Genomic DNA, 27,297 nt, shown 5'->3' with positions numbered 1-27,297 from the left:
AGTCAATCAGCTCTTTCACTCATTTTTTATTTTATTTGCCGTTGTAATCTTTGAACTGTTTTTGCTTCTTTGTGTGGCAAAGTGAAAATATATGTTGTTGTTATTTTGAGAGTGGTAAAGCGTGTTTCTGTAAAAGTACAGCTTTTATGAATATTTTCTTAAGATCCACCAATATAGCATTGTAAAATAAGAAACTCGTTAAGTTTATCTTACTCTGTAAAAATTTGCAGAATTCAATAATGAAGTGAGGTCAACACATTTTCCAAGTATTCCATAATAAAATCATTTCTGAAATGAGGTATTTCCAATTAAATTCTTTTAACATCATATTCTTATCTTTAACCGTTGATATGATATTCGTACCTAACGTTCCCTAGCCTCTGTAGTATTTTGTTGCATAAAAGATTAATGCTTACGAACCTCTTCATTGAGTCTTTTGAAGTAGCTCTGTAGGTCCGGTGTGAACCATTTATGGTTCCTATTAATATAGCGTATTTTGTTCGGGAAATGGTGTTTAGTTCAGACAATTCTGTTTAATGATATATTTGAGCCATTAAAATAACTATCAAGTATATTCAATAACAATGCGGAATATTTTGTAATACTTGAGAGATTATATCCACTTGAAAGGACATTTTATTTAATACTTAAATAAAAATTGTAGATTTACAGAATTTAATATACTTTAATAATCGGCGATCCATTCTGATCCTTGAGTCGATCTCCAGGAGGTCCTCGGAAAAATGCGTTGGGCGTTGAGGAAGATTTTTGTGCTTGAGATTATCTCAAATCTCAAAAACAAAAAAGAAAATCTTACCATAATACATGAAAACGGGTAATGATTCAAGCGCTAGTCAAAGCTTTCAAAAATATGTAGTTTTTTCTAAGAAGGTCGTATGAAAATTTCAAGCCGATCGGTTCAGTCGTTAGAAATTTTCCTCACTGACTCTGATAATAATGCTTCTACAAAAACCCGTTTAATCTTTCGAAACCGATTACAGGGTGTTAAAGAAATCTTACTAACACGCTCATATCTTCGAACCTATTCACTGGATCAGTTTTAAATTCGATATATGTATGTGTATATTGCAAAAAAAACTGGATTTTTTTAAATTGACATTGAGTGAAGTACAGTCATCTTTTTTGCTTAGTTTCAAATCCGTTATTTCCATAAGCAGAGTCTAGGCAAACATTGTAAATCCGTAGTGTTAGGGCCAGCTTTCCAAAATTATTTTTGGAGATGTTACCACTAGAAGAAGTAAAGAGTACAGTTTTTCTTTAAGACTTTCATAATAAATTATTTTATTTGGATAGTCAATATAATTTTTACGTCGAAACAAATATTTTTGATAGAGTTTCATCCTAAAAAACTCGTCAGAAATTAATAAGACTTAATTTTTAACATTGAGGAGTTCAAAGTTATCTGCTATTCGCTTTTTCTTCAAAAGTTTCCTACAGTAGTGAGTGGTGAAGCTGTACAATATACTGATTTGTTCGGTTTTACTAATATGAAATTATTTAAAAAAAAATTGTTGCCCCAAATGAGGGCCAAAGAACTTTCATATCAATTACTAGATTGCAGAAGCTATGTCATTCTTTTCGGAGATTTTCCTGATGAATCCCGAAAAGTTTCTATTCAAACACTAAGTAACATGTGATGAGACAGAAATTTACCAACGGGAAGTGTTTAATCGAAAATATCAAACTTCGAAAGTTATAATAAGCGGTCTCTAAAAAAGAAGGTAAGAGGCCAAAAAGAGAGCAAGGTATACTGAGAGAGAGAGGTATACTGAGAGAAAAGACTAGGACTTTATTATTGCGCGGAGGTAGTGGCACTTACCAATTGTGTAATATTTTGCATGCATGTTCTTTGGTATACTTAAAACTTCAGATGCTAGACATCGATCACCCCTATTAAATTAAAAAATCCGTAGGAATTTATTATAAGTTCCACACTTCCATAGGGGGTGAGATCACTAAGTCAACGAGTATTCCTGTACCAACACACGGAACAATTGAAAGATGTAGAGTTAAAAAAGAGTTGAAAGCTTGATATATCGTTATTTTCCGGATCTGGTTATTTGCAACGAATTTCGTTGGGAATTCCACATTTATGAATATTTCAACAAAAAGTCAACCCATCGGCGAGAGAATTTAATACAATATTAAAAAAGCTTATTCTAAAGGTTCACTTGAAAACAACCAATATTTTTTGTAGATAAAGGCTGTTAGTAAAATCTGTAAATTGAAAAATGTGCAATACATTTTTTCAGTTTTTCAGTGAGCCTACAATAATCAATTCCGCTACTGTTGAGCACTCCTGCGCTTATCCAAAAGCCAGCGCTGTCTGTGTGATGGCCAGTGGCTGAGTCACTCACTGGTCGTTTGTTAAAAATGCGCAAATATTTTATTTTTGCAGAAGCAGCAAAATTTAAATTATGTTAATACGCATGAAAACATGCAACAACAGCAACAATAACACATAAAATTACTTAGCGCTAAAGGCACGATGCTGAAATAACAATTGCCGAAACACAGCAACAAAAAGGCGACACGGCAAGATTTTTCATCTACCGTTGTCCGCCGCTTACGAACCGCTCAAACAACAATAAACAAATTAACAACCAAAGCAGCCGCAATAAAACGCAGAATTGGGACGAACAAGCAACAATGAACAACAACAATAACAGCAACAGCAAGCAATATCATATTTATACAATGTTATGGACGACAGCCGTAGAGTCAGGCGTGCTGCACGTTGAGTGTGGGTGTGGTCGCTCGGACGAGGCAGCGTTGTCTGTGCGTGAGTGCGTGTGTATTTGTGCGGTGGATTGCGCAAAGTGATTAACTTTAAATATTTTAATTTTGTGCGCAATAATAAACAAGCTGACAAGCAACAACAACAACAGCAACATGAGTAGCAACGAGCAATAACCGCAAACAGCGCTTGTAAGCTTTGAAACAATCGACACAGCCACAACGACAACGACACAAAAACAATCAACACAAACATTAACAACTACAAAGACACACAAGCACACGAAGCAAATAACCGTAACAAATGAAACAACATGATTACCTGGGTACGTGTTATGCCTGTGTGTGCGTGTGTTGTTGCTCTACATTTTGGTTATTTTTGTTTCGCTTTTATACAAAGTTATGTCCATTGCAGGCAAAAAGTCAACAGCACACAATTGTCAATTCCATTGCAAGTTTTGAATATTCTGTTTACTCTTATTGCATTTGCATTTGCATCTGTGTGCGTGCAGAAATGGGACTGCGTGCAAATGGCGAACGCGTGTCCACGTACGAAGTGCCGTTGCAGTTAGAATGAATCAGTGCCATTACAACAAAAGCAATAGAGAGCATTTAGCAGCAGTTGGTGTGAGGAGTTAGAGCATAGTTTTACACATTCGGTGGTGTTAATAAAGAACGGAAAGGAAGGTCAGTTCCCACGACAGTGCGGTGTATGTAACGAGAATTTTTCCTGATTTAGGTATGAGTAAAGCTCCTCAGCTATCTAACTTTTTTTAGAACTATATTTTACAAATTTACAATGCCAACAATAACAGGAATTGGAACTGTGATTAGTTCCAAGATGTTATAAATGTTTGTTTTAGAATTTGAAGACTCTACAAAAGAAGTGCCTTTTTAGAGAGACTGTAGTGAAAAATAGGAGACAATTGTTTATCTTTTTTCTTTTGATATATGGTATGGTATGTGTATCGAATTTATATTTATTTGAGAATATTTTCCGAAAATTATGTAACGCGGCAAATAATATCGGAGATATGAGCGCATTTGTAATATTTTTTTTTAACTTAGCATAATCGGTTCCCAACTTTATACGCGTTTTTTTCGAAACGCTGTTTGCAGAATCGGTGAGGAAAATTTCTCCGAAAAAGCTGGTTTAATCGCTTTAAAATTTTCACACGACTTACCTAGATATGTTTGTCAGGATCGTAGTAAAAAAATTTTATGAGTTTTGAAGTATAAATTATTTTCACAAAAAACAGGTTCTTTGGGAAGCCGCCAAGTTCACAACAAATCCTCAGATTCATACTTTAGTTTGAAAAACCCTGTTCCTTTTTTCACCATGACTACTTTTTTCTACCAAAACTAGATGATAGCATATGATATAAATTTATACCCGAAGAGTTTGTCGTAGCAATTTTTGCCACTTGCTCTTTCGCTATTTCGAAAACTCAGACTCGAGATCCTAGAAAAGGACTTTAGATCAACGAATAAGGTTTAAAATGGGTTCTGTTAAACAAATATTTTTTCTTTCCGTAGTGCCTTTGAAACATTAATTCTCCTGAGTTTTGTGAAAATTTTACGGGGTTTAACTATTATCAGATAGTCCGTCCGATAAAAAGAGAATATTTCGCAATATGCTTCTTTCCGGATGAGTAGCCTTAAAATTTTTCAAGTGTAGACGAGAATTAGACGCAAGTTCATAGATTTAGGGATCAAGGAATCTAATTTCTCATAGTGTTGGTCAACAACTGTACTGGCTCCAAGCCTATGACCCGTAAAAGTTGCAAAAAATCAGCTCGGTTGATATATTTATCTTGAATAGACAATTAATGCTAAGAGAACTCTTCAGCAAATATTATTCAGCCCTCGAGAGTGAAAAACGACGCGAGAGTGGCGAGGTACCATGTGCCAAATTAAAATTTATTACCAATTTGTGGTACATTCGATTTTCTCTCAGCTTTTATGTTTATATTTACGTACTTTGTTGTTGTAAGTGTAGTCGCTGCTAAGTCTGTGTGCACAGGCAAAGCAAATACGCAAGGATTGAGCTTTGTGGGCGGTGCTGGGAAGTGAACGACATTGTGGCCGGAAATATGTATAAACTGTGTGACATTCTTGGCTTTGTGTTGGACACTCAAGCTATTTGCTGTTGTTGTTGTTTTATTATAATACTACTTTATTTCAATGATTCGTATGTACAACAACGCTAAGCGGAAGTTATTTAAATCCATTAGAAGTACACAGTCGAGAGGGCAGAAGCACCAACAATAATGAGGCAACATAAAGGCAAACAACAAAAATAATCGGTAACTCTTAGAGAAAAGTACTTTAAACTCATATAAATTAAGGATTAACAAAACTCCTCGAAAATCTCACGATGGCGAAAACTCACGCATCCTTAGCTTTTGTAGGGTGCGTCTTCTCAGCTCCTTTTGTCTCTTACGCTGTATTAACTGCTGCTAGTGCCCACTATAGTGGCATTCTGACACATTTACCCTTATACTGTGTGCTGGTAAGCAGAAGAAAGCAAATAATCACGAGAAAGAGAGAATATAAATGATGTTGACTGCAGCCGGTAGAACCTCTGAACACACGTGCGAGTGTAACTGGGGGCAGCGAGGGGTCTTCAAGAACTTCACAGTGTGACTAAAGCAAAATTTTTGATTGGAAAAATATTCAAATTACACTGTGGATGGCTGAGGCCACTGAATGCCACATCTTTATACACGGTATATTACACGTAGTTGCTTCTGTCAACCCACTCGGGCGGGCAGGACGCTTATCTGGGATAATCCGCTGTCCGTTAGTAAAAAAAAAAAGAAATCATTGTAAATTTCCATGGCTTTTTCCTTGCCGTTTCTACGCAATTTTCGGAGATCGTGGATTAAAATTAGTCTGTATGTATGCGTGTCGTGGTGTGGCAAGTCTGTATGTTGCACAACGAACTCTTCAAATATGTGTATGTGTACGAGTTTACTTTCTACATAAGCCGCAAAAAATTGCGATATTTCTCCGTACACTACACTACACTTTATTCACAGCTCTGAGATACCTTTTTACTTGCACGCACGGCGATTGCTCGGTGCTTTGTAAAGAATTAATGTATTTGCGCTTCATCGAGTGAATTGTTTTAAAAATTAATTGCCGTTACTAAACGAAGTGGCTATAAATATTGTGGTGCTTATTATAGTTAATACTTGTAAAATGACAGTCTACCTTAGTGGAGAGCACGACTTGGACATATGTATATAATGTATTGAAAGCTTTATAAGAGAAACAATGTCGTAGCAGGGTTGCCAAGCAAACTTAATATTAATCCGTTGAAAAAAGTTTATTGTTTGTTATTGTACTGAGTTTTTATTACAATGCAACCATCTGCCCATAGACAATACTTTTTGATGGCTTGGGAATGATTATCACTATAAATCGGACAATTTTTTGTATACTCGTAGCCATTCCACTGAAAGTGAGCTTCATCGCTAAACAAATTTCTTTTTCTGAAAATCCGAATCTGTGGCCATATCGTTATTGGTTCATTCACTATACGTGCGCCGCGCTTGATGGTCATTCGGCATCAATTCTTGCACTAGTTGGACTTGGTAAGCTCGCACACCAAGATCCTTCAACCAAACTTTCCATAAAATGGATGGGCTCGGTGCTAATAGTTGCACGCGATGGCGGATGGACTGATTCTTCGATACGCTTTTATCCAGTTTTTCACCGAATCATACAACAAAACAGACTAGAAATGAAAAACAATTCTATTAAATTTGTAATATTTGAGCATTGTCATTATTTTATATTTATTGGCATTTTTTTATTCCACTTAACTTATATTAAATAAATTCTATCACCTATTTTTCCATGAGCTACACTTTCTATTTGAAGAGCAATGATACTATAAAAATGAAATAAATTCCCCGTTCAAATATTTTTCTCTTGAATGCAATCCACGGCGAAAATCACCTCCTTTAGTGCTGAGTGTTTCCGCTTTTCACAGCCATTACAATCATACGTGAATCTCTATGATGCAATTACCTCATATCTATCCATTCAAGTTTAATAATCCGCTTCTATGATGACCTACTAAATATTTGCAATTTAATCCGCCTATAACGGTGCTTAGGTGTATGTGTGTGTGGATGTATGGTAGTTTGGCGAAAACTGTATGAATGATGAAAAGTGGATGAGAAATGAGTGCACGTTCCTCAAATTGAATTGCCCATTTGTGTGGAGCACACGTACTTGCCAGCAACAACAACTACAACAACAACATTAACACACACACACACACCGAAATAAACAAACATAAACGTGACTTTACGAGTATCAAATTCTTACCTTAGCTACTTCATACACACCTGTCGGCATTCATACACACACACACATACATATATACATGCATACATACATAGAAATGAACACCGCATGGCACTATAAAGAATGCACTGGTTTGGCATTCTCGGCGTGAAACAGCTTCGAAAGTTCAAGCGACAGTCTGCCTGACTATGAGGCCATTCAGGCAAATCACACTTGTGCGCAAACTTACTGGCATACATACATACACACATATACTTAGGCAAGTGCCCGCCATGCTGCAGATTTGTGATTGTGTGTGTGTTGAGCCGTTGAACGTGAATTGCACTGCTCTGTTACAAGCCAAGCCATTTCATCTGTGCTTTGATGAACAAACACACATACATACGCATTCGTGCAAAGCACACATTCAAATATGCTCGGTATGACTATTGTATGTATGTATGTGCCTCTGTCGAGCGCTTTGGCGTTGCAATTTCAAAACTCTACAACAACAACAACAGCAATAGCAACAAATGCACCAACTCAGCGAATTGGAATTCTTCGATACAGCGATATCCTGCTGTGTGTCGTAATCGATTTCTTTCAAGGACGCCTCTTGACAGTGCCTCACTTGGCCGGCAGCAGCTGCTCAACGTAGCATGGCGTATCGTGACGTGACGTTGCAAATGTGCCGCATGCACGGCTCGGCTGCTTTGCTTTGCTCGGCTTGGATTGGTGATTGGTTTAGTTTGCGTTTTGTTGCCAGCTTCGTAAGCAGTTCATCAATGCATCTGGAACTGGAGACACACACACACACGCACACAGAAGGCGAGGCAGCGACTGCCTTTGACTGCCTACGTGTTGCTTACGAACTCATCGACAGGAAAGCGCATGGGAAATCTCAAACTGTATTGGCTACAAGGTTGCCAACTTTCAAGTTTTGATGAGGCTAACAGCGCACTGTGTGATCTTTCGCTGCTCTGCACGCGTTCGACAGTTGAAAATTAAATTTTGGAAGTTTAGAAATTACGTGAAGAATTGGTAGCGTTGTGTTGAAAGAAGTGTTGGGAAATCAAGGTGCCGTTTGTGTGACTTTAAGGTCTTTTAAATATTTAGTTAGAGAAGTTAATACAACTTTTAATTGACCTTTGGCTGAGAACAAGTGTATAGGTAATTAAACTGTGTTACTTTAGTGGTTCAACTTTGGGAGGGTACAAGGGCATATATATATTCGTACGTCTGTGAATCAAATCCATCTATGCTTTCAATCTATCAGCCACAAAGGCGAGCTTTTCATAAAGCTTTCTTAAGGCAACAAATAGTTATTGTTTCAAATAAAAACTGTATGGAGTTGTAATAAAAGCCCGAGCCTAAATACTACATGAATCTGCATGAACTTTTATTTCAACTTCCTACAACAACATAATTTCACTTTCAGAGCTTTCTTCGCGATATTTTACCATTTTAAATGTATATTTCGCTACCGAAATTTATTAGCGAATGCTGACCTCTTAAATTGCAAGTGGAACTCGGTTGATTTTAGCAAGACTTTAGATCAATGAAGATATTACGAATTTCGTTAAAATGGTGGCTCCAGATCTCTACGTGGTTCTCCATTCAAGTTCGCAGATCTTAAATAAGACATTTTTGACTTGTTGCATTCTAGTTAATATAATTGTGTCAACTTGATCACTAACCGATAACAATAACAAGATACCAGTTTTTCTTTTACTCAATATCAGCTAGATAGCATAAGATCTCAATATCTCTTATAAACCGACTTAATCTTATTGGTTAGTGTTTTGGGTATGTTTTCTTAGAATAGCACATAACGATAACCGGTACTTTAACTGACTACACAAATCTAGTAACAAATCGCAAAATTCAATGAAATTACAGTTGAAAGCTTCCACGATTTTTTTCTAGATATTCTTTATTGTTCATCCGAAGCAGGTGACATCAAATATACAGCAGGTTTTGCCACACTACGCCACACCTTGCTGGTAAATATCAAATCTCTCAAGTGTGAGTCTATGTGTCAAGTAGTTGACACAGCTATCACATCATTTGGTGCCACAAGGAAGATGCAATAGAGCATTTCATACACCGTCTACAATAACAAGAAAGAAAAAACTTAACAACAACATATACATGTATTTATAAAGTAGAAACAAAACAGCAAATCAACTTTGAAAAAATGAGATTGAAATAGAATGAGGCGGTGAGAACTTCAATACGGAAGAACAGCGCAGCGAATTGCAGAATAGCGGTAGATGAAGAATGAATGAGGATAAGTTGGCGATACAGAAGACTACCGACTACCTTCGCAACGACGCTCGACGACAAAGGTGTCAAACTTATCCAATAAATGTAATGAAGTTAAACAGCAGCGGTGAGCAGGCAGAGCGGCACTGAATCAGTGAACAACTGACGGAGGCGGCGCGGTAACCAGCTTTTATAGGCGGCGCAGCAGGCGGCTGAGAACAAGGAGCTGGCACATTTGCAGGCAATGTAGCTGTTGACAGTGCCAACACGCCTCTTGTTGACATTGCGCTGGTATTTCGGTTGTTGTTGTAGATGATTGTTGTTTTTGCTGTTGCTATTTTCGGTACTGTTGTTGATGCTTACTTGACTAGATGGCGAATGATGCTTTGGCAAACGTGGAGGCGCCGCACCTTTACGGCTGCAACACCGAGTCGATTTGTTGCAACAGACTATGTTGCTGTTGTTGTTGCTTACAAATATGTATCTACGATTTCTTCTTATATTATTATACCCTGAATGTATTAAATTTGCCATGAAATTAGTAACACGCGAAAGGAAACGTCGGGGAGTGTATATTATATATTATATACTTGTATATATGTATAAATGGTCAGAGTCCAGCTGAGTCGATTTAGCTCTGTCCATCTGGTTGTTTATATGCGAACTAGTCTCCTAATTTTTCAGATATCAATGTGAAGTTTTGCACACGTAATTTTCTTTCCAGGAAAGTGTTCCACTATAGCATACAGCTGTCATACAAACTGAAGGATCGGAATAAAGTTCTTATATCAAAAACTTTTTTATATGACAAGTTATCTTCACGAAATTTGGTACGGATTATTGTACTAAGCAACGGTTTAATCTCAGAATATATTGTTCAGTTCGGACCACTATATGTTAGTCTATATAGTATAGTTAGTATATAGCGTCGCCAAAGCTGACAAGCTGACTGATCGAAATCAAATTCTTGTTGGGAAATTGTTTTTATTTGTTGAGGGTATTCTGGCTTCAGTTCAACGAAAGTAAAAGTTTTTTCTTGTTTTTTAAACACATAGTTCAAGCTTAAGTAGAAGGCCTTGTATGCTTTCAAACGCGCTTTACACACCCCCACACTTACAAACATATGTATTTACTGAAGTGAGCATACATTTACTTAGCAAGTACATATGCTTGTACATTTGCCTAAGTTGCAAATTGTAAGAAACAAGCATGCGACTTTAAAGTGTCTTGTGTAGTTGATTTTGCATTATGCATGCAACACAAATACAATGAGAATTTTTAAAGTACATCCATATAACACACAAACACGTTGTTTTTGTTATTGCTTTGTTAGTGTATACAACTGTTTTCGGAGGATTTTGAGTTGCTTTGCTTTGCACTTGTGCTATAACTTTTTGCAGCGCCGAAAATACGAGAAGTGTGCAAAAAAGTCCTGCGATAAGCACAAAAAGTTCTCGTTGAGTCTTGAATTTTAAGTAGACGAAATTGACACACAAATGACAACAAACATATAAGTGTGCATAATGTATGCATTAAAAATCAGATTTGACGCTCAGCCAAGTGGCTATGTGTCACACCGGCGCTGCAGTGGCAGCGAAGAATTATGAATTCTTTAATTTCGAAACTTTTGTAAGACTTTACCTTCTGCATTTTTGTTTATTTATATAATGAAAGTATATTTTACTTAAGCACACAAGTGTGTACTTAAGTAGGTGCTGCACTTACTCTGAGCCGATTTGTATGACAGCGCCACTGAGGCACGTGTTCTTGTAATAAATTTGCTAAAATATTTTGATATTTGCTTTTAAACATTCGTCTTCTGGCGATAAGTATGGTGACTAAATATGATAAATATGCCTGCGTGACCTACTCACGCGCTCAAATGGGAAAGCAATACGAAAATAAAAGAATATGAGTCATGATATATAGCATCATGATGTTTTCTGTAGCATGCTTGTTGTTTGACAAACAATAAATTTTGTATTTTTAAAAAAGCTTATATAAGATATCCTACTCCAAAAAGTAAATCAATAAGATATTCAAGTCTATAAGGTTGGTATTTTTTATACATCAGTAAATCATTATACATCAGTAAATCATATATTTAATGAACTTATGAAACACCATAAGTTCTTTCAGTGAGAGTTGGGAGAAGACAGTTTTTCGGCAATTTTTAAACTTCTGTAGGTACTGTGTTGACGTATTTTTTATTTTCATATATACAGTATTTTTTGAGTGTTTGGAACTAAAAACTCTCCAGACTTCGTTGAATCCACATTCCATTATCATCCACTCACTATAAAAAGCTATAGACAATCATATGGGCTTTATCGCAATTCTTAATAAGTACCTGCCAGCGAGTGCAACGATAAATTTTCAGGAAAATGCCCTTCCGGCGTGTAATGCATTCACCTCGACCGCATCGAAAAGTAAAGAAAAGAGCGAACGCAAGTCATAACGTCAGTACTAGAGTGTTTAAAGAGGTTTTAAGCTGTTATATCTCCTTGCAAGTTGGAAAAAATGTGTTTTTATTTTTTGTAAATCATTTTAAAGAATTTAATGAACTTTAATAATCGATGATTTGTTTTGAAAAATTATAAATATAATTATGAAATATATAAAAAAAGTTATAAAAAAAACCATAACAATAGATAAATGTTGATAATGATCGAAGGACCAGTCAAAATTTTGATGTTTAACAACGTGCCGGATTCCTAAAATAACTCATTATTGGTAAAAAAATTTACACTTCAAAGTCACCCATCATTACCTGCCAAAAATACCTAAGAAGGTGGTGTGAAAATTTCAAGTCGATTGGTCCAGCCTTCTTGGACAAATTTACTTCAGTGCTTCGAAAAAAACGCGCTTAAACTAAGTTAAAAAATTCTGAATAACAATACGCTCATATCTAAAATATAATAGTATTTGCCGGATCAATTTCAAATCTTCGGAGAGTTTTTCAAATTTATGTATATACAAATATTCGATACATATATATACAAAAATAATTGATTTTTTAAAATTCAAAAGTAGATATAACCCCTTAGGCATATCTAACGAATCTATTAGTTATAAATATATAATGAATGTTGTGTTGAAGACATTCGAGGAAAAGAAGCGTCTCTGTCATTCTATTCGCCGGACCTATTTCTTATGACTTTGGTGACATTAAAAGTATTTTAAAGAAAAATAAATGCCATAACTGTAAAGTTAGAAGTGTGCAAAATTTAATTTATTTTTTCTCAAACTCAATATATGAAAAAAAAAACCAAGCTTGCAAGAAAAACTCAATATCAAGAAATGGATCTGTGTTCTACTTCGTAGAAATTTAAGTTGAAACGATTATTCCCAAGCAGTGTTCTGATAAAGTTTCTGTAAGCTCTGAATTATATTGTTAACAAAGTAGATTTACTTACACAACTAAAAGTCCACAACCACTCACCTTAATATATTGTGTGTACATATATATTCGTACGGCACAAGCAATTATCACTGCTGTGTTTAATTTCAATCTGGGGACACATTTTTGCCCATATGAACAAATAAAAATAAATAAAAAATTCACCCAATTTCATGACATAAGGCAATTTGTCCTGGCGAATTACAAACTGCTACTATAACAACAACAAAAGCAACAACAACACAACAAGTGATTGCCAATTCTGTGCGGCAAAAAACACTTGCAAAGCTTGATCATTTATTTTGTAATATGATGGCCACACCGAATATTTATTTACCACTCGAACACACACACACACACATACATACATATATACATACGTACTACACATATATTTATTGTATTTTACTGGTGTGTTCATTTGTTTGTTGTTGTTAGTGTCAATATTTTTGCTGAAATTAAGAGCATTGCCATTTGACTTGTGCGCCATTTACAGGTGTTGTTGTTGTTGCTGTCGCCCCCACCATTGTTGTTGCCTTAATGTTTGCTCAGGTCCGAAAGGGTCGAGAATTGGATCTTATATGACAAATGTGGCGATTGTGCTGCGCTTGCATGTACTCGTAGTATGTTGTTGGTGTTGTAGTTGTTGTTGTTATTGTTGCGTTGACGCTGTTGCTGCAGCGACCATAACACGACTGATTTATATTTATTAACACCAATTTCGTATTATGACAATCGACATATTCGGGATCAATTTGGTCAGTTGGTGTTCTTGTTTTCGTTGTTGTTGTTGCTTTCGCTTTTGTTTTCGGGGCGCTGTTGTGGCACCATAGAGCAAAGCAGTTTCGCTTTTACACATGTATCGACACATGTACACATGCTTTTTCCTTACTGTTGTTGTTATTATGATGTTCTCCGCTGTGCTGTATATCATATTGATTGTTGTTGGTCGTAAATTTGCGCTGCGACAGCAACAACAGCAGCAAGTAGTGACAGCATTAGCCAATAAAGTAATAAAACGAGTTAAGTGTGTATGCAGTGCCGCACATACACACACACACACGCGCGCGCACATTCAGCTGGTTTTGTATTTGTGGCATGTATGCTTTTGAATGTGTGTGCCGCAGTGAGCTCGGTAGTAGCAACACTAACAACAATAACCTCGACAATAACATGACACTGACAGTTTATTTATCGCCGGACGAAAGCGTAAAATGTTGAAATTGTTTTAATTTTGGCCAATAATGTCGATATCAGTGTCAGTGTGGTGAAACATAGAGCCGACATGTGGGGCAATGAATTGGCACTGTGGCAAAATGGTCAAAAAAGAGACACAAAAATAGTAAGTAGTGGCAATGCCATGAACCGCAGCTGCCAGCAATCAGCAAAAATTTTCCAAATGTAGGGAGGAAGGGAGTGTGGTGGACAGTGCTCAGTGCTCGTCAGGGAAACGGCCATATGACACAGACATTAAAACAAATAAACAACAATAACAACACTCAAGGGCAGTTACTTCATTGTGTTTAAGCGCAAGTGGCAAGTAATGGATGTGTGCTTAAGTATTTGAGAGAAGGAGGCTATAAGAAAAAAAAAATATATCCACACTACAAGCTCATCAATGACGGCCACCCAGTGTCGCCACCGAAACTACAGCCAGCCGACTAAACAAGCAAGCAAGTAGCACTTAAGAAAAAAACAAATACTAAGTTTGAGCGGAAATTACCTCTGCAGACTGGTTTATATCGTCGTCTTAGTGTTGTTCTACTGCTTGTAGTAGGGAAGTAAATATCTTGGTTTGACTTCTTTTGGTTAAACAAAAAATTGGGTCATATAAAGTCGAATAGGAGAAAGGAATTTTATCGGATTTTGTTTTGGAGAAATCTATAATTACAAAAAAGAAATGTGTGAATTTCTCAGAATACTAAAAATGTTTGAACAGAAATATTGTAAGCTATAGCTCCGACCGTCTTGTAAAAATTTATATTTCGCAGAAGACAGTTTTCTTTAATAATTTGTGTAAAAATTGATTTTGTTGCTTATGTTTAAAAATATTATTCGAAAAGTTGAAGTTGATATGGCGAATAGTTTCAGAGATATGAACGTATTCTTAGGAATTTTTCTACTTAATTAAATCGGCTCCCAAAGATTCTAACACGTTTAGCTTGAAACGCTGTTTTCAGAGTCGGTGAACGGCTGGACTAAAATTTTAAACAGAAGAATTTTCTCACCGCTAGACACATTTTCGCGAAGGTCCTCCTGGAGATCGTCTTCTGGAATAAGTAATTCCAAAAATTTTCAGAAAGAATCGCCTATTATTTAATTAATGTATCTTGTATTTTGTTATGCAAGTAGAATTCAACAAAAAACATTATTTCCTCACTTGCAAGAGGATATACCCCCGTGCTCAGGTTGTGTCCGATGCAACTCAAACATCTGTTAAAAACTATGATTAGAATAGAAAAATTGAATTTTCTTGCATACAATTTTTCTTTAACTCACCTGAACTTTATTATTTTTGAAGTTTATTGAGGTGTGACCTTAAGTTTTTTGGATAGATAAAATGAAATAAAATTAAACTCGAAGTTTGTGAGTGGAAGCTGCTCATATAATAAGCAAATCATGCAGTTTTCTTGAATGCATAAACTTATTTAGTACTTCTTAAATAGTGCGTCCCTGTGCTATTTTCTGTGTAACATATCCTATAACTTTATCTCAACAACAACCATTTTTATTCCTTTTCCTCCTGTTAGCTTAATTGGCGCAAGCAATGCATGTGAATGATGCATAGTGACGCGGATTACATACCTTTGATATACTTATATGATACAAATAGACCCGCTTAGGTGCCCATCTGAACGTTAGAAGACTGTCAGACTCGCTGCGATGATGCGCTGCTTTGTGCTCAATACTAAGCGAGTGTGAGCAGCAGCTGACACATGTAATAATTCAATTGTGCGAACGACTATTAAATAAGATTGATGACAAGCATGAAGCACTCAATGGCCGCGCTGCCATACAACTGACTGGCACTCCCGCAATGCCTGGCGCGCGTGTTTAGTATGGAGTAACGGCGCAGCCATTCGATAATATATATTATAGCAGGCATGTTTGGAGCTTTCGGAGTAAACGCTGTTAAAAATACTCACACTTGTAGATGTGCGCCTCTAATGTACAGCTTTGGCACACTTAGTTGATTGTATGTGTGTGCATTTGTGCGCTGTTGACATTACTCTTCACTGGCAGCCACTGTGACGCCTAGCGTTTTCATAGACTTACTAACTGCTACTTTCGATTTCTTAGGGTGGGTGTGTGTGTGTGTAGGGGTGTATGTGTGTTTATTTGTGTGTGTGTATTTGTGTCTATTACCGTCTATAAGACTGCCAGAAAGCAAGTGGTTGCTGGCGCTTTCATGCGTTGTTTATATATGTGAGTATTAGGGTTCACATTTCACACATAATATACCATGTGTGAAATGTCAATAGTTAAGTTAAAAAATTAAACAGCTTTTTAAAATAATTGAACAATTGAATATATTTTAGTAGAAATTATTAAAATTAATGAAATTTGCAATTTCTCTTTTTTTACGAGAAGACGTTTTTAAAAATTAAATATTCAAACCTTTAAATTCCTTAAAATTATTTGGCATTTCAATTGAATTTTCTAAATGTTGTTTAGTTTTTCCACAATGTAATTTTGGAATTGAAGAAAGAACCTCTCCGTACTAAACGACCCATCCTAATGTCCGCATATCGTTTATATTCGGCTGCCTTCATCTTGCGTTTGTCTTAAATGTCAAATAAATTTTATGTCAAATGAAAAATGATTTGACATTTGGCGATTAATACAATGTTTTTACAACAGCAAGCACAAAAACAACAACAAAAAAACATTTACAACACTGCATTTTCCATCGTTGTGCGCAATCGTGCGCTTGAGTTTTTAATGCCGTGTCGCCATGGCGTATACGTGCACAGCAGACGCTAGCTAAACAGTTACCAATACCAAAAACAAATAATAGCCAAAACAGTCCGCTAAGTCCACCACGTTTGTAGCAGCGTGCGTACAAATTTTAATGTCGCAATGGCTGGGTGTGAAAAGCAATTAGCAGGTTGTTAAGCGCTGAAATAGGTTTTAATTTACATTTACATTATCTGCCTGTCACCGGAGATTTCTACAAATTATGACACACTTTGCGATAGTTAGATAGGCTATAATTATTTACATTGCCTGTGGATGAGGTAGGTGGGGGACGTGTCTCGTGGCATAGATTATTTTATAATGAGTCAAAGATGTGTGTGTGTGTGCGTATTTGCGTGTTGAGACACGTAAGTCTTTAAAAGCTTTTAATTTGTCTGACTTTATGAGAAATGGTGGCTGCTTGAGTCGCGACTGAAGGTTTTGGTGATTTGTTATAAAGTATGTATTTATGTACGAATATGAATAACATAGCAACTAAGTGCTGCATTTAAGAAAAAAAATGGACGATTGTGAGAAGCGCGCTTCGTTAATTAAGAATTAATGGTCTACCATAATTTAAAATTTTTTTAATTTTTTCTTAATGTCTATGCAATATATCTTTAGTGATGTATTTTAAATTTTACGTTATGATTAGAAAGATTTCTTTAAAGCGTGCTTGCGTACAGGTGAGAATGAAACATAGCAAAAAACGAAATGAAAATTGCATTACTTTTTTTTACTATCTTTGAAATAAATAAAATGGTATTGCAAATACGACATAAAGGTGTGAAATACGTTAATACGTAATATGGAAATAGCTCTGTGCATATTGGGAGGAAACAATTTTAATCATTTTAAAACAAATTTAAACCTAAATAATGACTCCAATAATGTTGCATATTTTTTTTTTATGTTCTACAAAAGTTAAAAATAATAATAAAAAATTTTAATTCTTCTAATATATTTTGTGATTTCCTTTGATCTGTTGGTTCTAGACATTACATATTTTTCAAAGAAAGACACTTATTTTTAAATATTTCAATTTCATATATTTTCAGGTAGTTTGTCATGGCTCTTTTCTGAATTGCTGGGTGAGTTGTGTACTTATCTTAATTATGCAGAGTAAATAATTAATAGAAGTGTAGATAAATATGTCTCAAAATTCTTATTTTTTTCTTCTTGAATTTTTTCCCGACTGTAATAAAATAGCAATATTATGAAAAACTTGTTCTTTATATTAAAGCAGCGTCGGGGCAGCGTTGCTCTTAGCATATAATAACGGTATCGATTTCCTTTTAAAATGTTCAGTGGAACAAACACACGTACGCTATACTTGAAATTTGCAATACTAAGGAATATCATTAAAAGGCATTTTATTTTAGAAGAAAAGCAAAAGCGTGAAAATACTTTGCAAATTAATAATTCAACGTTTTTCCATTATAAATTTCCTTCAAAAATAAAATGAAAGGAATATGTAGCTACTAAGAGCTGTCATGTTACATATGTAGTAGAATATTTCAGTCTTGAGGTAGAATCAAAGACAATGAAACAAGTGTTTACTGCCAGTGGCTGGCAGAGGATTATATTATATTATCATTCCTCTAAAAAAAATCAAGATTGTGACAAAAAATAAAATTTTAAACATGCTACTATTTGAGTTTTTTTCTAAAATATTGCTATTTTGAATTTCTATATAAAAATCTAACTTTTTATGAAAGCTTTCAGTTTGGAAACATCAATTTCTTAGATTTTTTTATATGTAAATTTGGTATAATTCGGAAGCATTTTAAAGTGACTACATTTTCTTGCCGAAATTACAACTATTGTCCAATATTTAAGTGTACTATCTTTTATTTAAAGCTTGTACTTCTTAGGAAGTTTAAGCTTTATTTCCATACTAGGATCTATAATCACATAAATTATTTATTAAAATAGACAGAAAGATAATATAAATTTTGAATTTTATCCGAAATTTAAATTATACGTGATTCCAATAATTCCGCAGTCTGTTTTTAATGTCTGATTTCTCGTCAATTTAAAAATGATTAACATTTAGATATGTAATTTTCTTCATTTTACACGTCTTGGCACTCATTACATGCAAACACTCAGTTAAGCGGTGACAAAATCGCACGAAAAAGAACACCAAGCAATCAACTAATCCACAGTGTAATCCATAGTCCAGTATACATTTCCCGCCCAGCGCAACATTTAGGGATAAGAAGATGAGAAGCGATTGAAATTTGCAAAACGTACAGATATAATATATATACACATGTAAAAATATATCAGTACTGAAGGTTAATGTGTCACACTCAACTACAAAGTGCAGGCAGATCACTCATACGCCCCAGTGGCCCCCATTGACGAGCATGAAAGTGAGCGCCATAACAAAATGTCGATAAAAAATCCATAAAAAAAAACAACGTGAACAGCTTGAGACACTAACACGCAGCGGGTGCGATAATGCGAGTAAATAAGCAGTGAGGGGGGTAAATGGTAGATTAAAATTGACAAGGGGTTGCTGATATGAGCGATGGGCTTATTATGGTCGTGCGAGCATAACTTTGCCATGTATGAAATTTATTCAATTGACATTGGGACGCTACTGTGGAAGTTTATCATATCTTTTTGCCACTTGTTGTAATGGCAAATGCTTTGTGTGTGAGTGTGTATATACATACATATATGTTATATGAATTTTATTGACACCTCAACTGCCACTGGCACATGTTGTCGCTGTTGCTTGCCAGTTACAACTACAAGTCCAACGTACAAACTATTAATAGTTTGAGTTTTGTTGTTGTTGTCGAGCTTTTGTTTCTGTCACTCAAGCTTGGACAATCCCTTCATCGAGAGCTTAAAGCGACTAGCAATCATATATACATAAGTACAAATGACGATAGCGGGCAGCTGGTCTGCGTATGTACATAAATGTGGCTATATATATGTACAAAAACAACAACAGCAGATAAAAACCACGCTTAGCTACTCTGCACGCTATCTAAGCCATTGCAGTTCCAAGCTATGCCACCAGCACGGATCCCTAAGCAAAGTGTCGTGTTTCTATTACTTATATGACATTTGCTTGTTGTTGTTTTCGCTATAGCTGCAGTATCAACACTGCCTGTTGGCCACATAATCCGAAGCGTGTTTTATCTATTTGTGGCAACCCCACACACACACACACATACACTGCTAGTGCTGAGTGGACATTGGCTGTCATCGCAGGGCACCAGTGGCTACGCTGCTATGTGCTGACCATTTCCCGTTGCAAGCGAATATCTGAGTCACGCAGCGTAACAGCACTTACCACCTACACACGCTTGGGCGCTTGTGCGCTTTTGAGACTCGCGCAAACACTTTTCATCCGTTTAAGTGCGATTTCTTTAAAATGATGAATGACAGTTGGCAGTTGGTGTGAAATGCAGACAATAAAAACAAACACAAACACATGCAAGCAAATACACATACATATATAGGAGCGTATGTAGGATGTTAAGAGGGTTGCTTGTGTGTATTGAGTATAAATATATGTATATATATATATACGACTATACATACGCTTGTCGTTATGTGCACTAAAATGACGTTTAATACCGCTATAATCCCACAAAAACAACGCTGTCAATTTGAAGTTATGAGCTACCGCATTCTCCGTTCAGTTTAGCAAGAGGGCAACCCCATTGCAGCATCTTCTTTATAGTGGCACATACATGCATGCATACACCTATATAAATACGCTTGACCATGCATAAAGCATGTCGGTATGTGTTGGCTTTGATGGATAGACAAAAGCGCTTACGTGCTTTACTGTTGGTAGCATTTATCTCCTCAAGTTTTATTTGAAGCAGTCGTTCGTTGTGTGACTTAATCGCATTTGAGTTTAATGAATGACGCCAATAAAATAAATACATGTAGGATACGTGCAGCAAAAGAAAGAAAGACGCTAAAAATTGCTTGCTTATTTTATTGAAGAAACGGGGGCGTCAGTGGGTTTTTAAAATTGAGTACTTAAAATTTGTTAAAATAATGTTGCAAATTATGTTAAGAGGTTACATACAATTTGGGAATTTGTTTCGAAGGCGCATGTTTTTCAACATATACGATTCCAAAAACCAAATAAAATTATAATTACAATAGATGAATAGACGTAATTATCGAAGAACTAGTCGAAATTTTGATTTCTAATTTTGCTTAAGAAATCGCATTATCAAACGACTATTGCATCTAATATAACCTGACAGTTATATCTAAGAAGGCTGTCTAAAATTTCAAGACGATCGGTCCAGTGATTTCGATGAGGTTTTCTCTGAAAATAGCATTTCAGGAAGAACGTGTTTAAAGTTTTGAGAGTTTTCGGAAAAATTTCCTATATGGACATTCGATGTGTATTAAAAAAAGTCGATTTTTTTGAAATTCACAAATAGAGATAACTCCTTGTTGACTGGTTATTTTCTTCTTACGAAAGTAGATATCAATTCACTGTATATGGTCCAACTTTCTATCATAACTACATTTTTCTATTACCAAGGTCAGAAAATTCGATAACTTTAAAAGAGTTACTAAGTAACCAAATAGGCTATCAATAATATGCACCAATGGTGACCCTATACAATTTTGATATTTGCTAATTTTATAGACTTTTACTAACTTTAACCCTGCATAGCGGAGTTTTCTATTATTCTGTCGCAGCCAACGTGAGCGGTGTAAAAAAACTCTTCTACTAAGCGTCTTTTGTGCGTTTATCCCAGCTCACATGGGATAATGTTCTCAAATAGGCAGCATTGACTAGAGTATCCGCACGTACATATTTCAACACTTCAATAAATAAAATGCTGTTGGTATTGGGTCAACAAAGTAAAAGAGTTCAATTAAACTTTTTTAACACGGGGTTGCCACAATTCAACAAATTTTTGGTGTAAAGGCCAAAATTTGATGAATGTGCTACTATGAATATTTTATTTAACAAGAACTTACATAGGCACGGTTTAAAATTTTCAAAGGGTTGCCATATTTACTACAATACTTTATTTATAATTTAGTTCAATGCATCATATAGTATGATATTTGCCAAATATTTTCTGTCATGGCTTATAAAATTATTAAACTGGGTTGCCACTAATTTTTAATTTTTTTAATTGAATAAATTTTTTTTTTTAATTTTAAATCAGTTTTAGTATTCTTGTGCAAAGTAATTAACAACCTTAATTAAAAGCAACAAATGTAAACAATCATATTTTGATAAAATCTTAAACCAAAATTTAATGATTCTTAAAAAACATTTAAGGAGCCATAACCTGTAAAGGTAAAAATGCTTACAAATGTTATCAATCTGTTAATATATTTTCTAAACTTTATTATGAAAATCGTTAACTTTTCTTTTGCATTTTAATATTAATTACTGAATTTGAAAATGAGTTGGTTACTGTTTTTTATTTTCGGGTTATTTTTTGGGTACTGAATAAAATACTAGCTGTCTTCGATTTACCAAGCGTTACTATCCAGCAAATCGAACAAACAATACCAGATGCTCCAAGCAAACGGGCACCACTTGTTGTGCAACCCTGCGCTAACATATCTTCGCATGCACAATAGCGTTATGATTCTTTCTTAGTGATAAAATTAATTTTTTCGCGTTAAAAAAGGTTGCAGTAACCCTTTAATATGGTTTTCTATAAATTATTAAAATTAATTTTGAGTCTTATGTTTTAAAAATACAAGAAAAAAAAGGAATTGATATTTTCATACGTCATTTGAACCATTCACAATAGTAAAAGTGAGCTAAAATATGTAAACCAAAACTTGGTAACATTGAAGATAAAAGTTATACGATTTTAATGGGGAATCCGCATACTCTCTTACTACAATTCAGCTCGATAACATTTTTGTTACTTTTACATGTAAATTTTTTGAAAAGAGAGCAGAGAAATGACCAACGCCCAATGGAAGACAGCTACAATTTTATAAATTTAAACTAATTCAGTCGGCAATTTTTTTTAATGCTGTCTAACTGTGGCAATATACTTGTATGCTTTAAAACTTAGTAAGCTCAGTTTGGCATTTAAATATGAAATTTTTTTATATTAAAATAAATCATTAATAAGGTTATTAGTTTTTTGGGTTTATCGAAGAACTTTGTGGATTCAAACATATACACACACGAGCATATAAGCTTAAATAAAAATTGCTGCAACATTCTAAAACTTGAAAATCTCATAGAAATTAAAATGATTTTTCATATACATATAGTATGTATATATATATATATGTGTATATGCACATATTTATATACTTGCGACACACTTTCAAGCATCTACTTGTATATTGCGAAATTGTATGCCAAGCTTTATACAGCATTTCTAGATATGTCAAATATTTTTATGTTTCACACTTTTACCACTCTTCTATCTTCTAATTTCTTCAAGTAACACGTTGCATGTGTTCTTTTTACACACACACACACACACATACAAACTGTTTCTTACACGCTCACGAAGCGTAATTAATTGGATAACACGTGAACGTGAGTTTTCATTTTGGCGAATTAGAATTCATTGCAGGCGAAACATAGTTGTCAGCCAGCCAGCTGTTGGCAAGCGATGTAAGCCAATACAACACATAGTTGCCAGTAAAATGCAAACAGAAAAACAAAACAAAAAATATTCAAAGGAATTCCATTGAAAGCAGAGGAAAAATGAAAGACAAAACGAATACGCTAGAAAATCTGCCACTCGCAAGCAAAGAAGCTGCAACACACTATTCATATCCTCGGCTCTGCTAAAGCCACTTCTTTTTCCGACTGATTTCCGCGCGCAAAAGCAGATAAGCGCGCATGCTGCACAAAACGGAGAACAACAAAAACAAAATATGCAAGAAATGGCAGAAAACTGTTAGGCGCTCGTGTATATGCGCATACCTTGTGTACACATACACCTGCATTTGCAAATACACTACAACACTTACGTACATACATATGTGTGAGTTTGTGGGATTATGTGTGTATGTGCAATGGCAACAGCTGTGCCGCGAATCAAAGGCGGAAATAGAAAGCCGCCAACAAAACAACTTCCACTAATATGCACATACAAGTATGTATGTGTGTGTATGCGTATAAAAATGCCAACCCACACACATACATTATCTTAAAGCCCTTAAGCATTCAGCGCCACAAATATGCCACAATTGGTAGCAAAACGGTGAGCGCTGGTGCTCGTGTGTTCACCGGAGTCGGAGATAAAAGTTAAGTCGATGAAAATGAAAATCACGACAAATGGCCGCTCGGCGCTTGCTGGTCGAGTGCGCGTGAGATGCTGTTTATTCTCGTTTAGGAGCTCTAATCCGCATAGCACGGCATTTATAGCAAAATCTCGTGTGTTTGTGTGTGTATGTGTGGTGTGGTTGTAATTACTTATGCACTCAGGATAATCCGCTGTTGGATTTATGTAAGATAAAAATATATGCGCGACCAGAAACTGGGTCTTAAATTGAAAATATGAAACGTGTGTTGGCGAACAATTATGAAAAGAAATGTTCTGCCTAATTGAAAGAGACTTGTTGCCGTTTTCTTATACTTTTTCTCTTAATTTGGATTGAGTTTTAATAATAAATTCAGCCTTTGGGAGTTACATTTTTTTATAGTAGATAAAATTGAAAATTGAAAAACGGAAGGTTTGTCTTCGAAACCATTGAAATTTTGTTGCTTTGCTTTGGTGTTATTACTTTTTATGACTTCTTCATATCTAGTAGGCTTGTGTGTCGTAGTTAAAGTGCTGAAAATGCTACTGTAAGCAAAACATGACAATGATATTACGTTAAACTACAGTTAAATTTTTGAGGTGATAGGTGCGGTAGCCTTCGAGTACCATGGTTGAAGGCAAAGTTATTTGACGCCTTGATGAAAATTTCCAGTGGTGGAAACGTGGTTACCCTGATAAAAGGATAACTAAGTATTTTTTTCCCATCCTTGCTTTGATATTGTTTCTAACGTTTGCGATCATTTATAACAATTTCTCTTCGACTCCGCATTCCAAAAGAGCGGCAAAGTCAAAAAAGTCGCTTAAAACTAGTGTCCATTAAGGGTCATTTATACCGTTTTTCGTAGCTTACTATAGCATTTCTATATACCATCAAATAAATAAATCAATTGGGATCAAATTTGGCTCGGACTGACAAAAGAAATTTTAATACAAATTTCTATTATGACCTTCAAAATTGGCTCCTTAGCTACTGCAAGCATACTAACTTAACTTAATTCAATTTCAATACTTGTTAAAAACCTCTTCTAAGACTCAAGTTTTCGATGTGCTCACGACCTTCACTGAATGCTTTGCGCCACTCAAACACTTGTCCTCGTGATAAAGAGGACTTCCCAAAACATTTCTGCAACAATTTCAATGATTACGTAAGTTATTCAATTTCTATTTGCATGTTAAAAATCGACAGATAGACTGTTCGCGTCGTAAACAAACAGCTGCCAAACATACTATTTATAGTCTTGACAATACTATAAATAAGGGTTGTACTCATCTAGAAATTATTTTTTTTGTTGATTCGTTTTCTGCGGACCAGTCCGAATAAAATTTGATCAGAAGCTCTTCTTTATGGTCTTTTGGGCCAAGGGCCTTATTGAAAATGTAAAAAACTTTTTTTTAGTTAATATAAAGAATTAATGGAAATAATTATTGGCCTCTTATGTGAACTTTAATATAAGACCTTAATACAAGACGAATTTAAAGTTACTACAAAACCTTATCTATATCGATGAAATTGAGGGATATTTCTTATTACCAGCCGCTGTTCGTGCGTATAAAACTAGTAAATCCATTAGTCAAGTGGATTGAGCTAGTTTCTAGTTCTCATATACACGGGAGAAGTTGAAGAGAAGCAAAGGTTTACGAAGCAAAACTGCATGAATTCGTCCCATTAAATTTAAAGATAGCACTTTTAAGTGGAATTTGGGTTCACAATTATCTCTGCGAAAAACATACTAAAATATGTTTAAACCATTTTTTCCATTGCTATCTTTGTAACAATTATGTCAAGGCTAATGCAAAGCTTGCGAAAAAATGCGTAATATAAACAAAAGGCTTACTGCAGTATTGTCTATTTTTAATCCCACTTGTACTATTTGCCATGCCCTTTGTCGCAGCCACTCAACGCCGAGCGACCCCTAACACCACTACACAGCTACACCCACATATATATATCTCACCTCAACACACCGGCCTCATAATAATTGCGCTAAGTGTAAACAAAACGCTCGCACGCATTTGACACAATTTTTGTCTATTTCAAAATCCACTCTCCAGCCCATGCTGTGCGTTGTGCCACTGTGTGGCACCTTGTCCGCTTGCGCTCAATAAATTGCACAGTAAACATGCTGTTGAGTTGTAGCGCCATTGTGAGTGGCAATAAAAAATTATTACAACATTCAAATTGGCCATTGTCGTTACTAGCATGTAACCAACACATACATACACAGGTGTTATCCAATGCGCTGTCAGACCAAGGTCGTGACACCGTTTTGCGAACGGTTCCACCAGTGTTGTTGACAGAGCTCAAAAGCTTAGCATTAAACATATTTTAAAGCAACTACGACTGTTGCTATTGTTGTTGTTTTACTTATTTTTCTACATTTATTGTAGTAATATTTAATGAATGGCTGCAAGTGGTGGGCGAAAAAAGGGTTACGATCCCCGAAACGCCCCGGACTTGTGTTGGGTTCGGTGGCTGAGTGACATTCATTGCTGTGACGCGGTTGCTCACCTGCCGGGTGCCGAAACACACACCTTTTTTTAAATTTTTTATAAACTACATACTTATGTATGTATGAGTGTGTGCATGTTGAGCTTTGCTTTGCAGCTTGTGCAGGTTCGGCTGTAATTGCGCTTTAATGACGACAAACAATGGCAGGATGTGCTAGCTGGGTTTCCGCAGGCTTGAACAAAATTTCCACCCGCCTCATTATAGCCAAGAAAAGAGAGAGCAGAAAGAGTGTTGGTGCTTTTGTTTTATCGCTTTTATTGTCGCCATTGTTGATGTGCTTAATGTCACTTTTTTGTTGTTGACATTTATTAGCCTCAGCATGAGCACTGCATACGGGTTGACTCCTTAACAATGACATTGGGTATAATAAGCGAATGATTGAGCTGGTGAGCGAACGTAAAAATGTGCTCTGTGTCCTGGATACATAACTCGCTACTCCGAAGAGAGCTCTTAAATACTTAAAAGTTCAGAAATTTTTAGTGAATTGACTGCCCTGAAGTAGATGCAGACTTGCAGCTTGAATTTGTTTCTCATGATTGGATTCCTTGATTCTGGAAACTGTTAGGCAACATTGAATACTTATTTAATATACTGATTCCGAATGATTGAGATACCTCTTCGTGCTATACCTCTTGGGTTCTTTAGTCAGTTTACAGTTAATCCAGTGTTAACTATCAAGGCTTTTCATAGGTAAAATGGTATTTTACTACGCATCGGTGTACATTACGATCAAATCGTTTCTCATAGAACATCTGTAAGCGTCCAGTGAACCAATGATCCAATTCTGGGCAATGTTTTGGTAAACCTGGGGCTTACTGCACTGCGACCCCTTAGTTGTTGCTTGCGATACA

The 27,297-nt window shown here is 35.6% G+C and overlaps 1 protein-coding gene across 1 annotated transcript in view; it reads left to right on the top strand.

The window, feature by feature from the left end:
* The window catches only part of beat-VI (beaten path VI), a 293,763-nt gene that overhangs the window by 29,317 nt on the left and 237,149 nt on the right, over positions 1 to 27,297 (top strand). Inside the window, exon 2 of the mRNA XM_070105889.1 lies at positions 17,737 to 17,769. The gene's annotated coding sequence lies outside the window, so the exon portion shown is untranslated. The remainder of the gene's footprint in view (positions 1 to 17,736; positions 17,770 to 27,297) is intronic.

The sequence above is a fragment of the Bactrocera oleae genome, chromosome 2 (assembly GCF_042242935.1).
Source record: "Bactrocera oleae isolate idBacOlea1 chromosome 2, idBacOlea1, whole genome shotgun sequence".
In the NCBI taxonomy this organism is placed as follows: domain Eukaryota; kingdom Metazoa; phylum Arthropoda; class Insecta; order Diptera; family Tephritidae; genus Bactrocera; species Bactrocera oleae.
The sequence above is the reverse complement of the archived record's forward strand: the minus strand, read 5'-3'. Positions and strand labels throughout refer to the sequence as shown.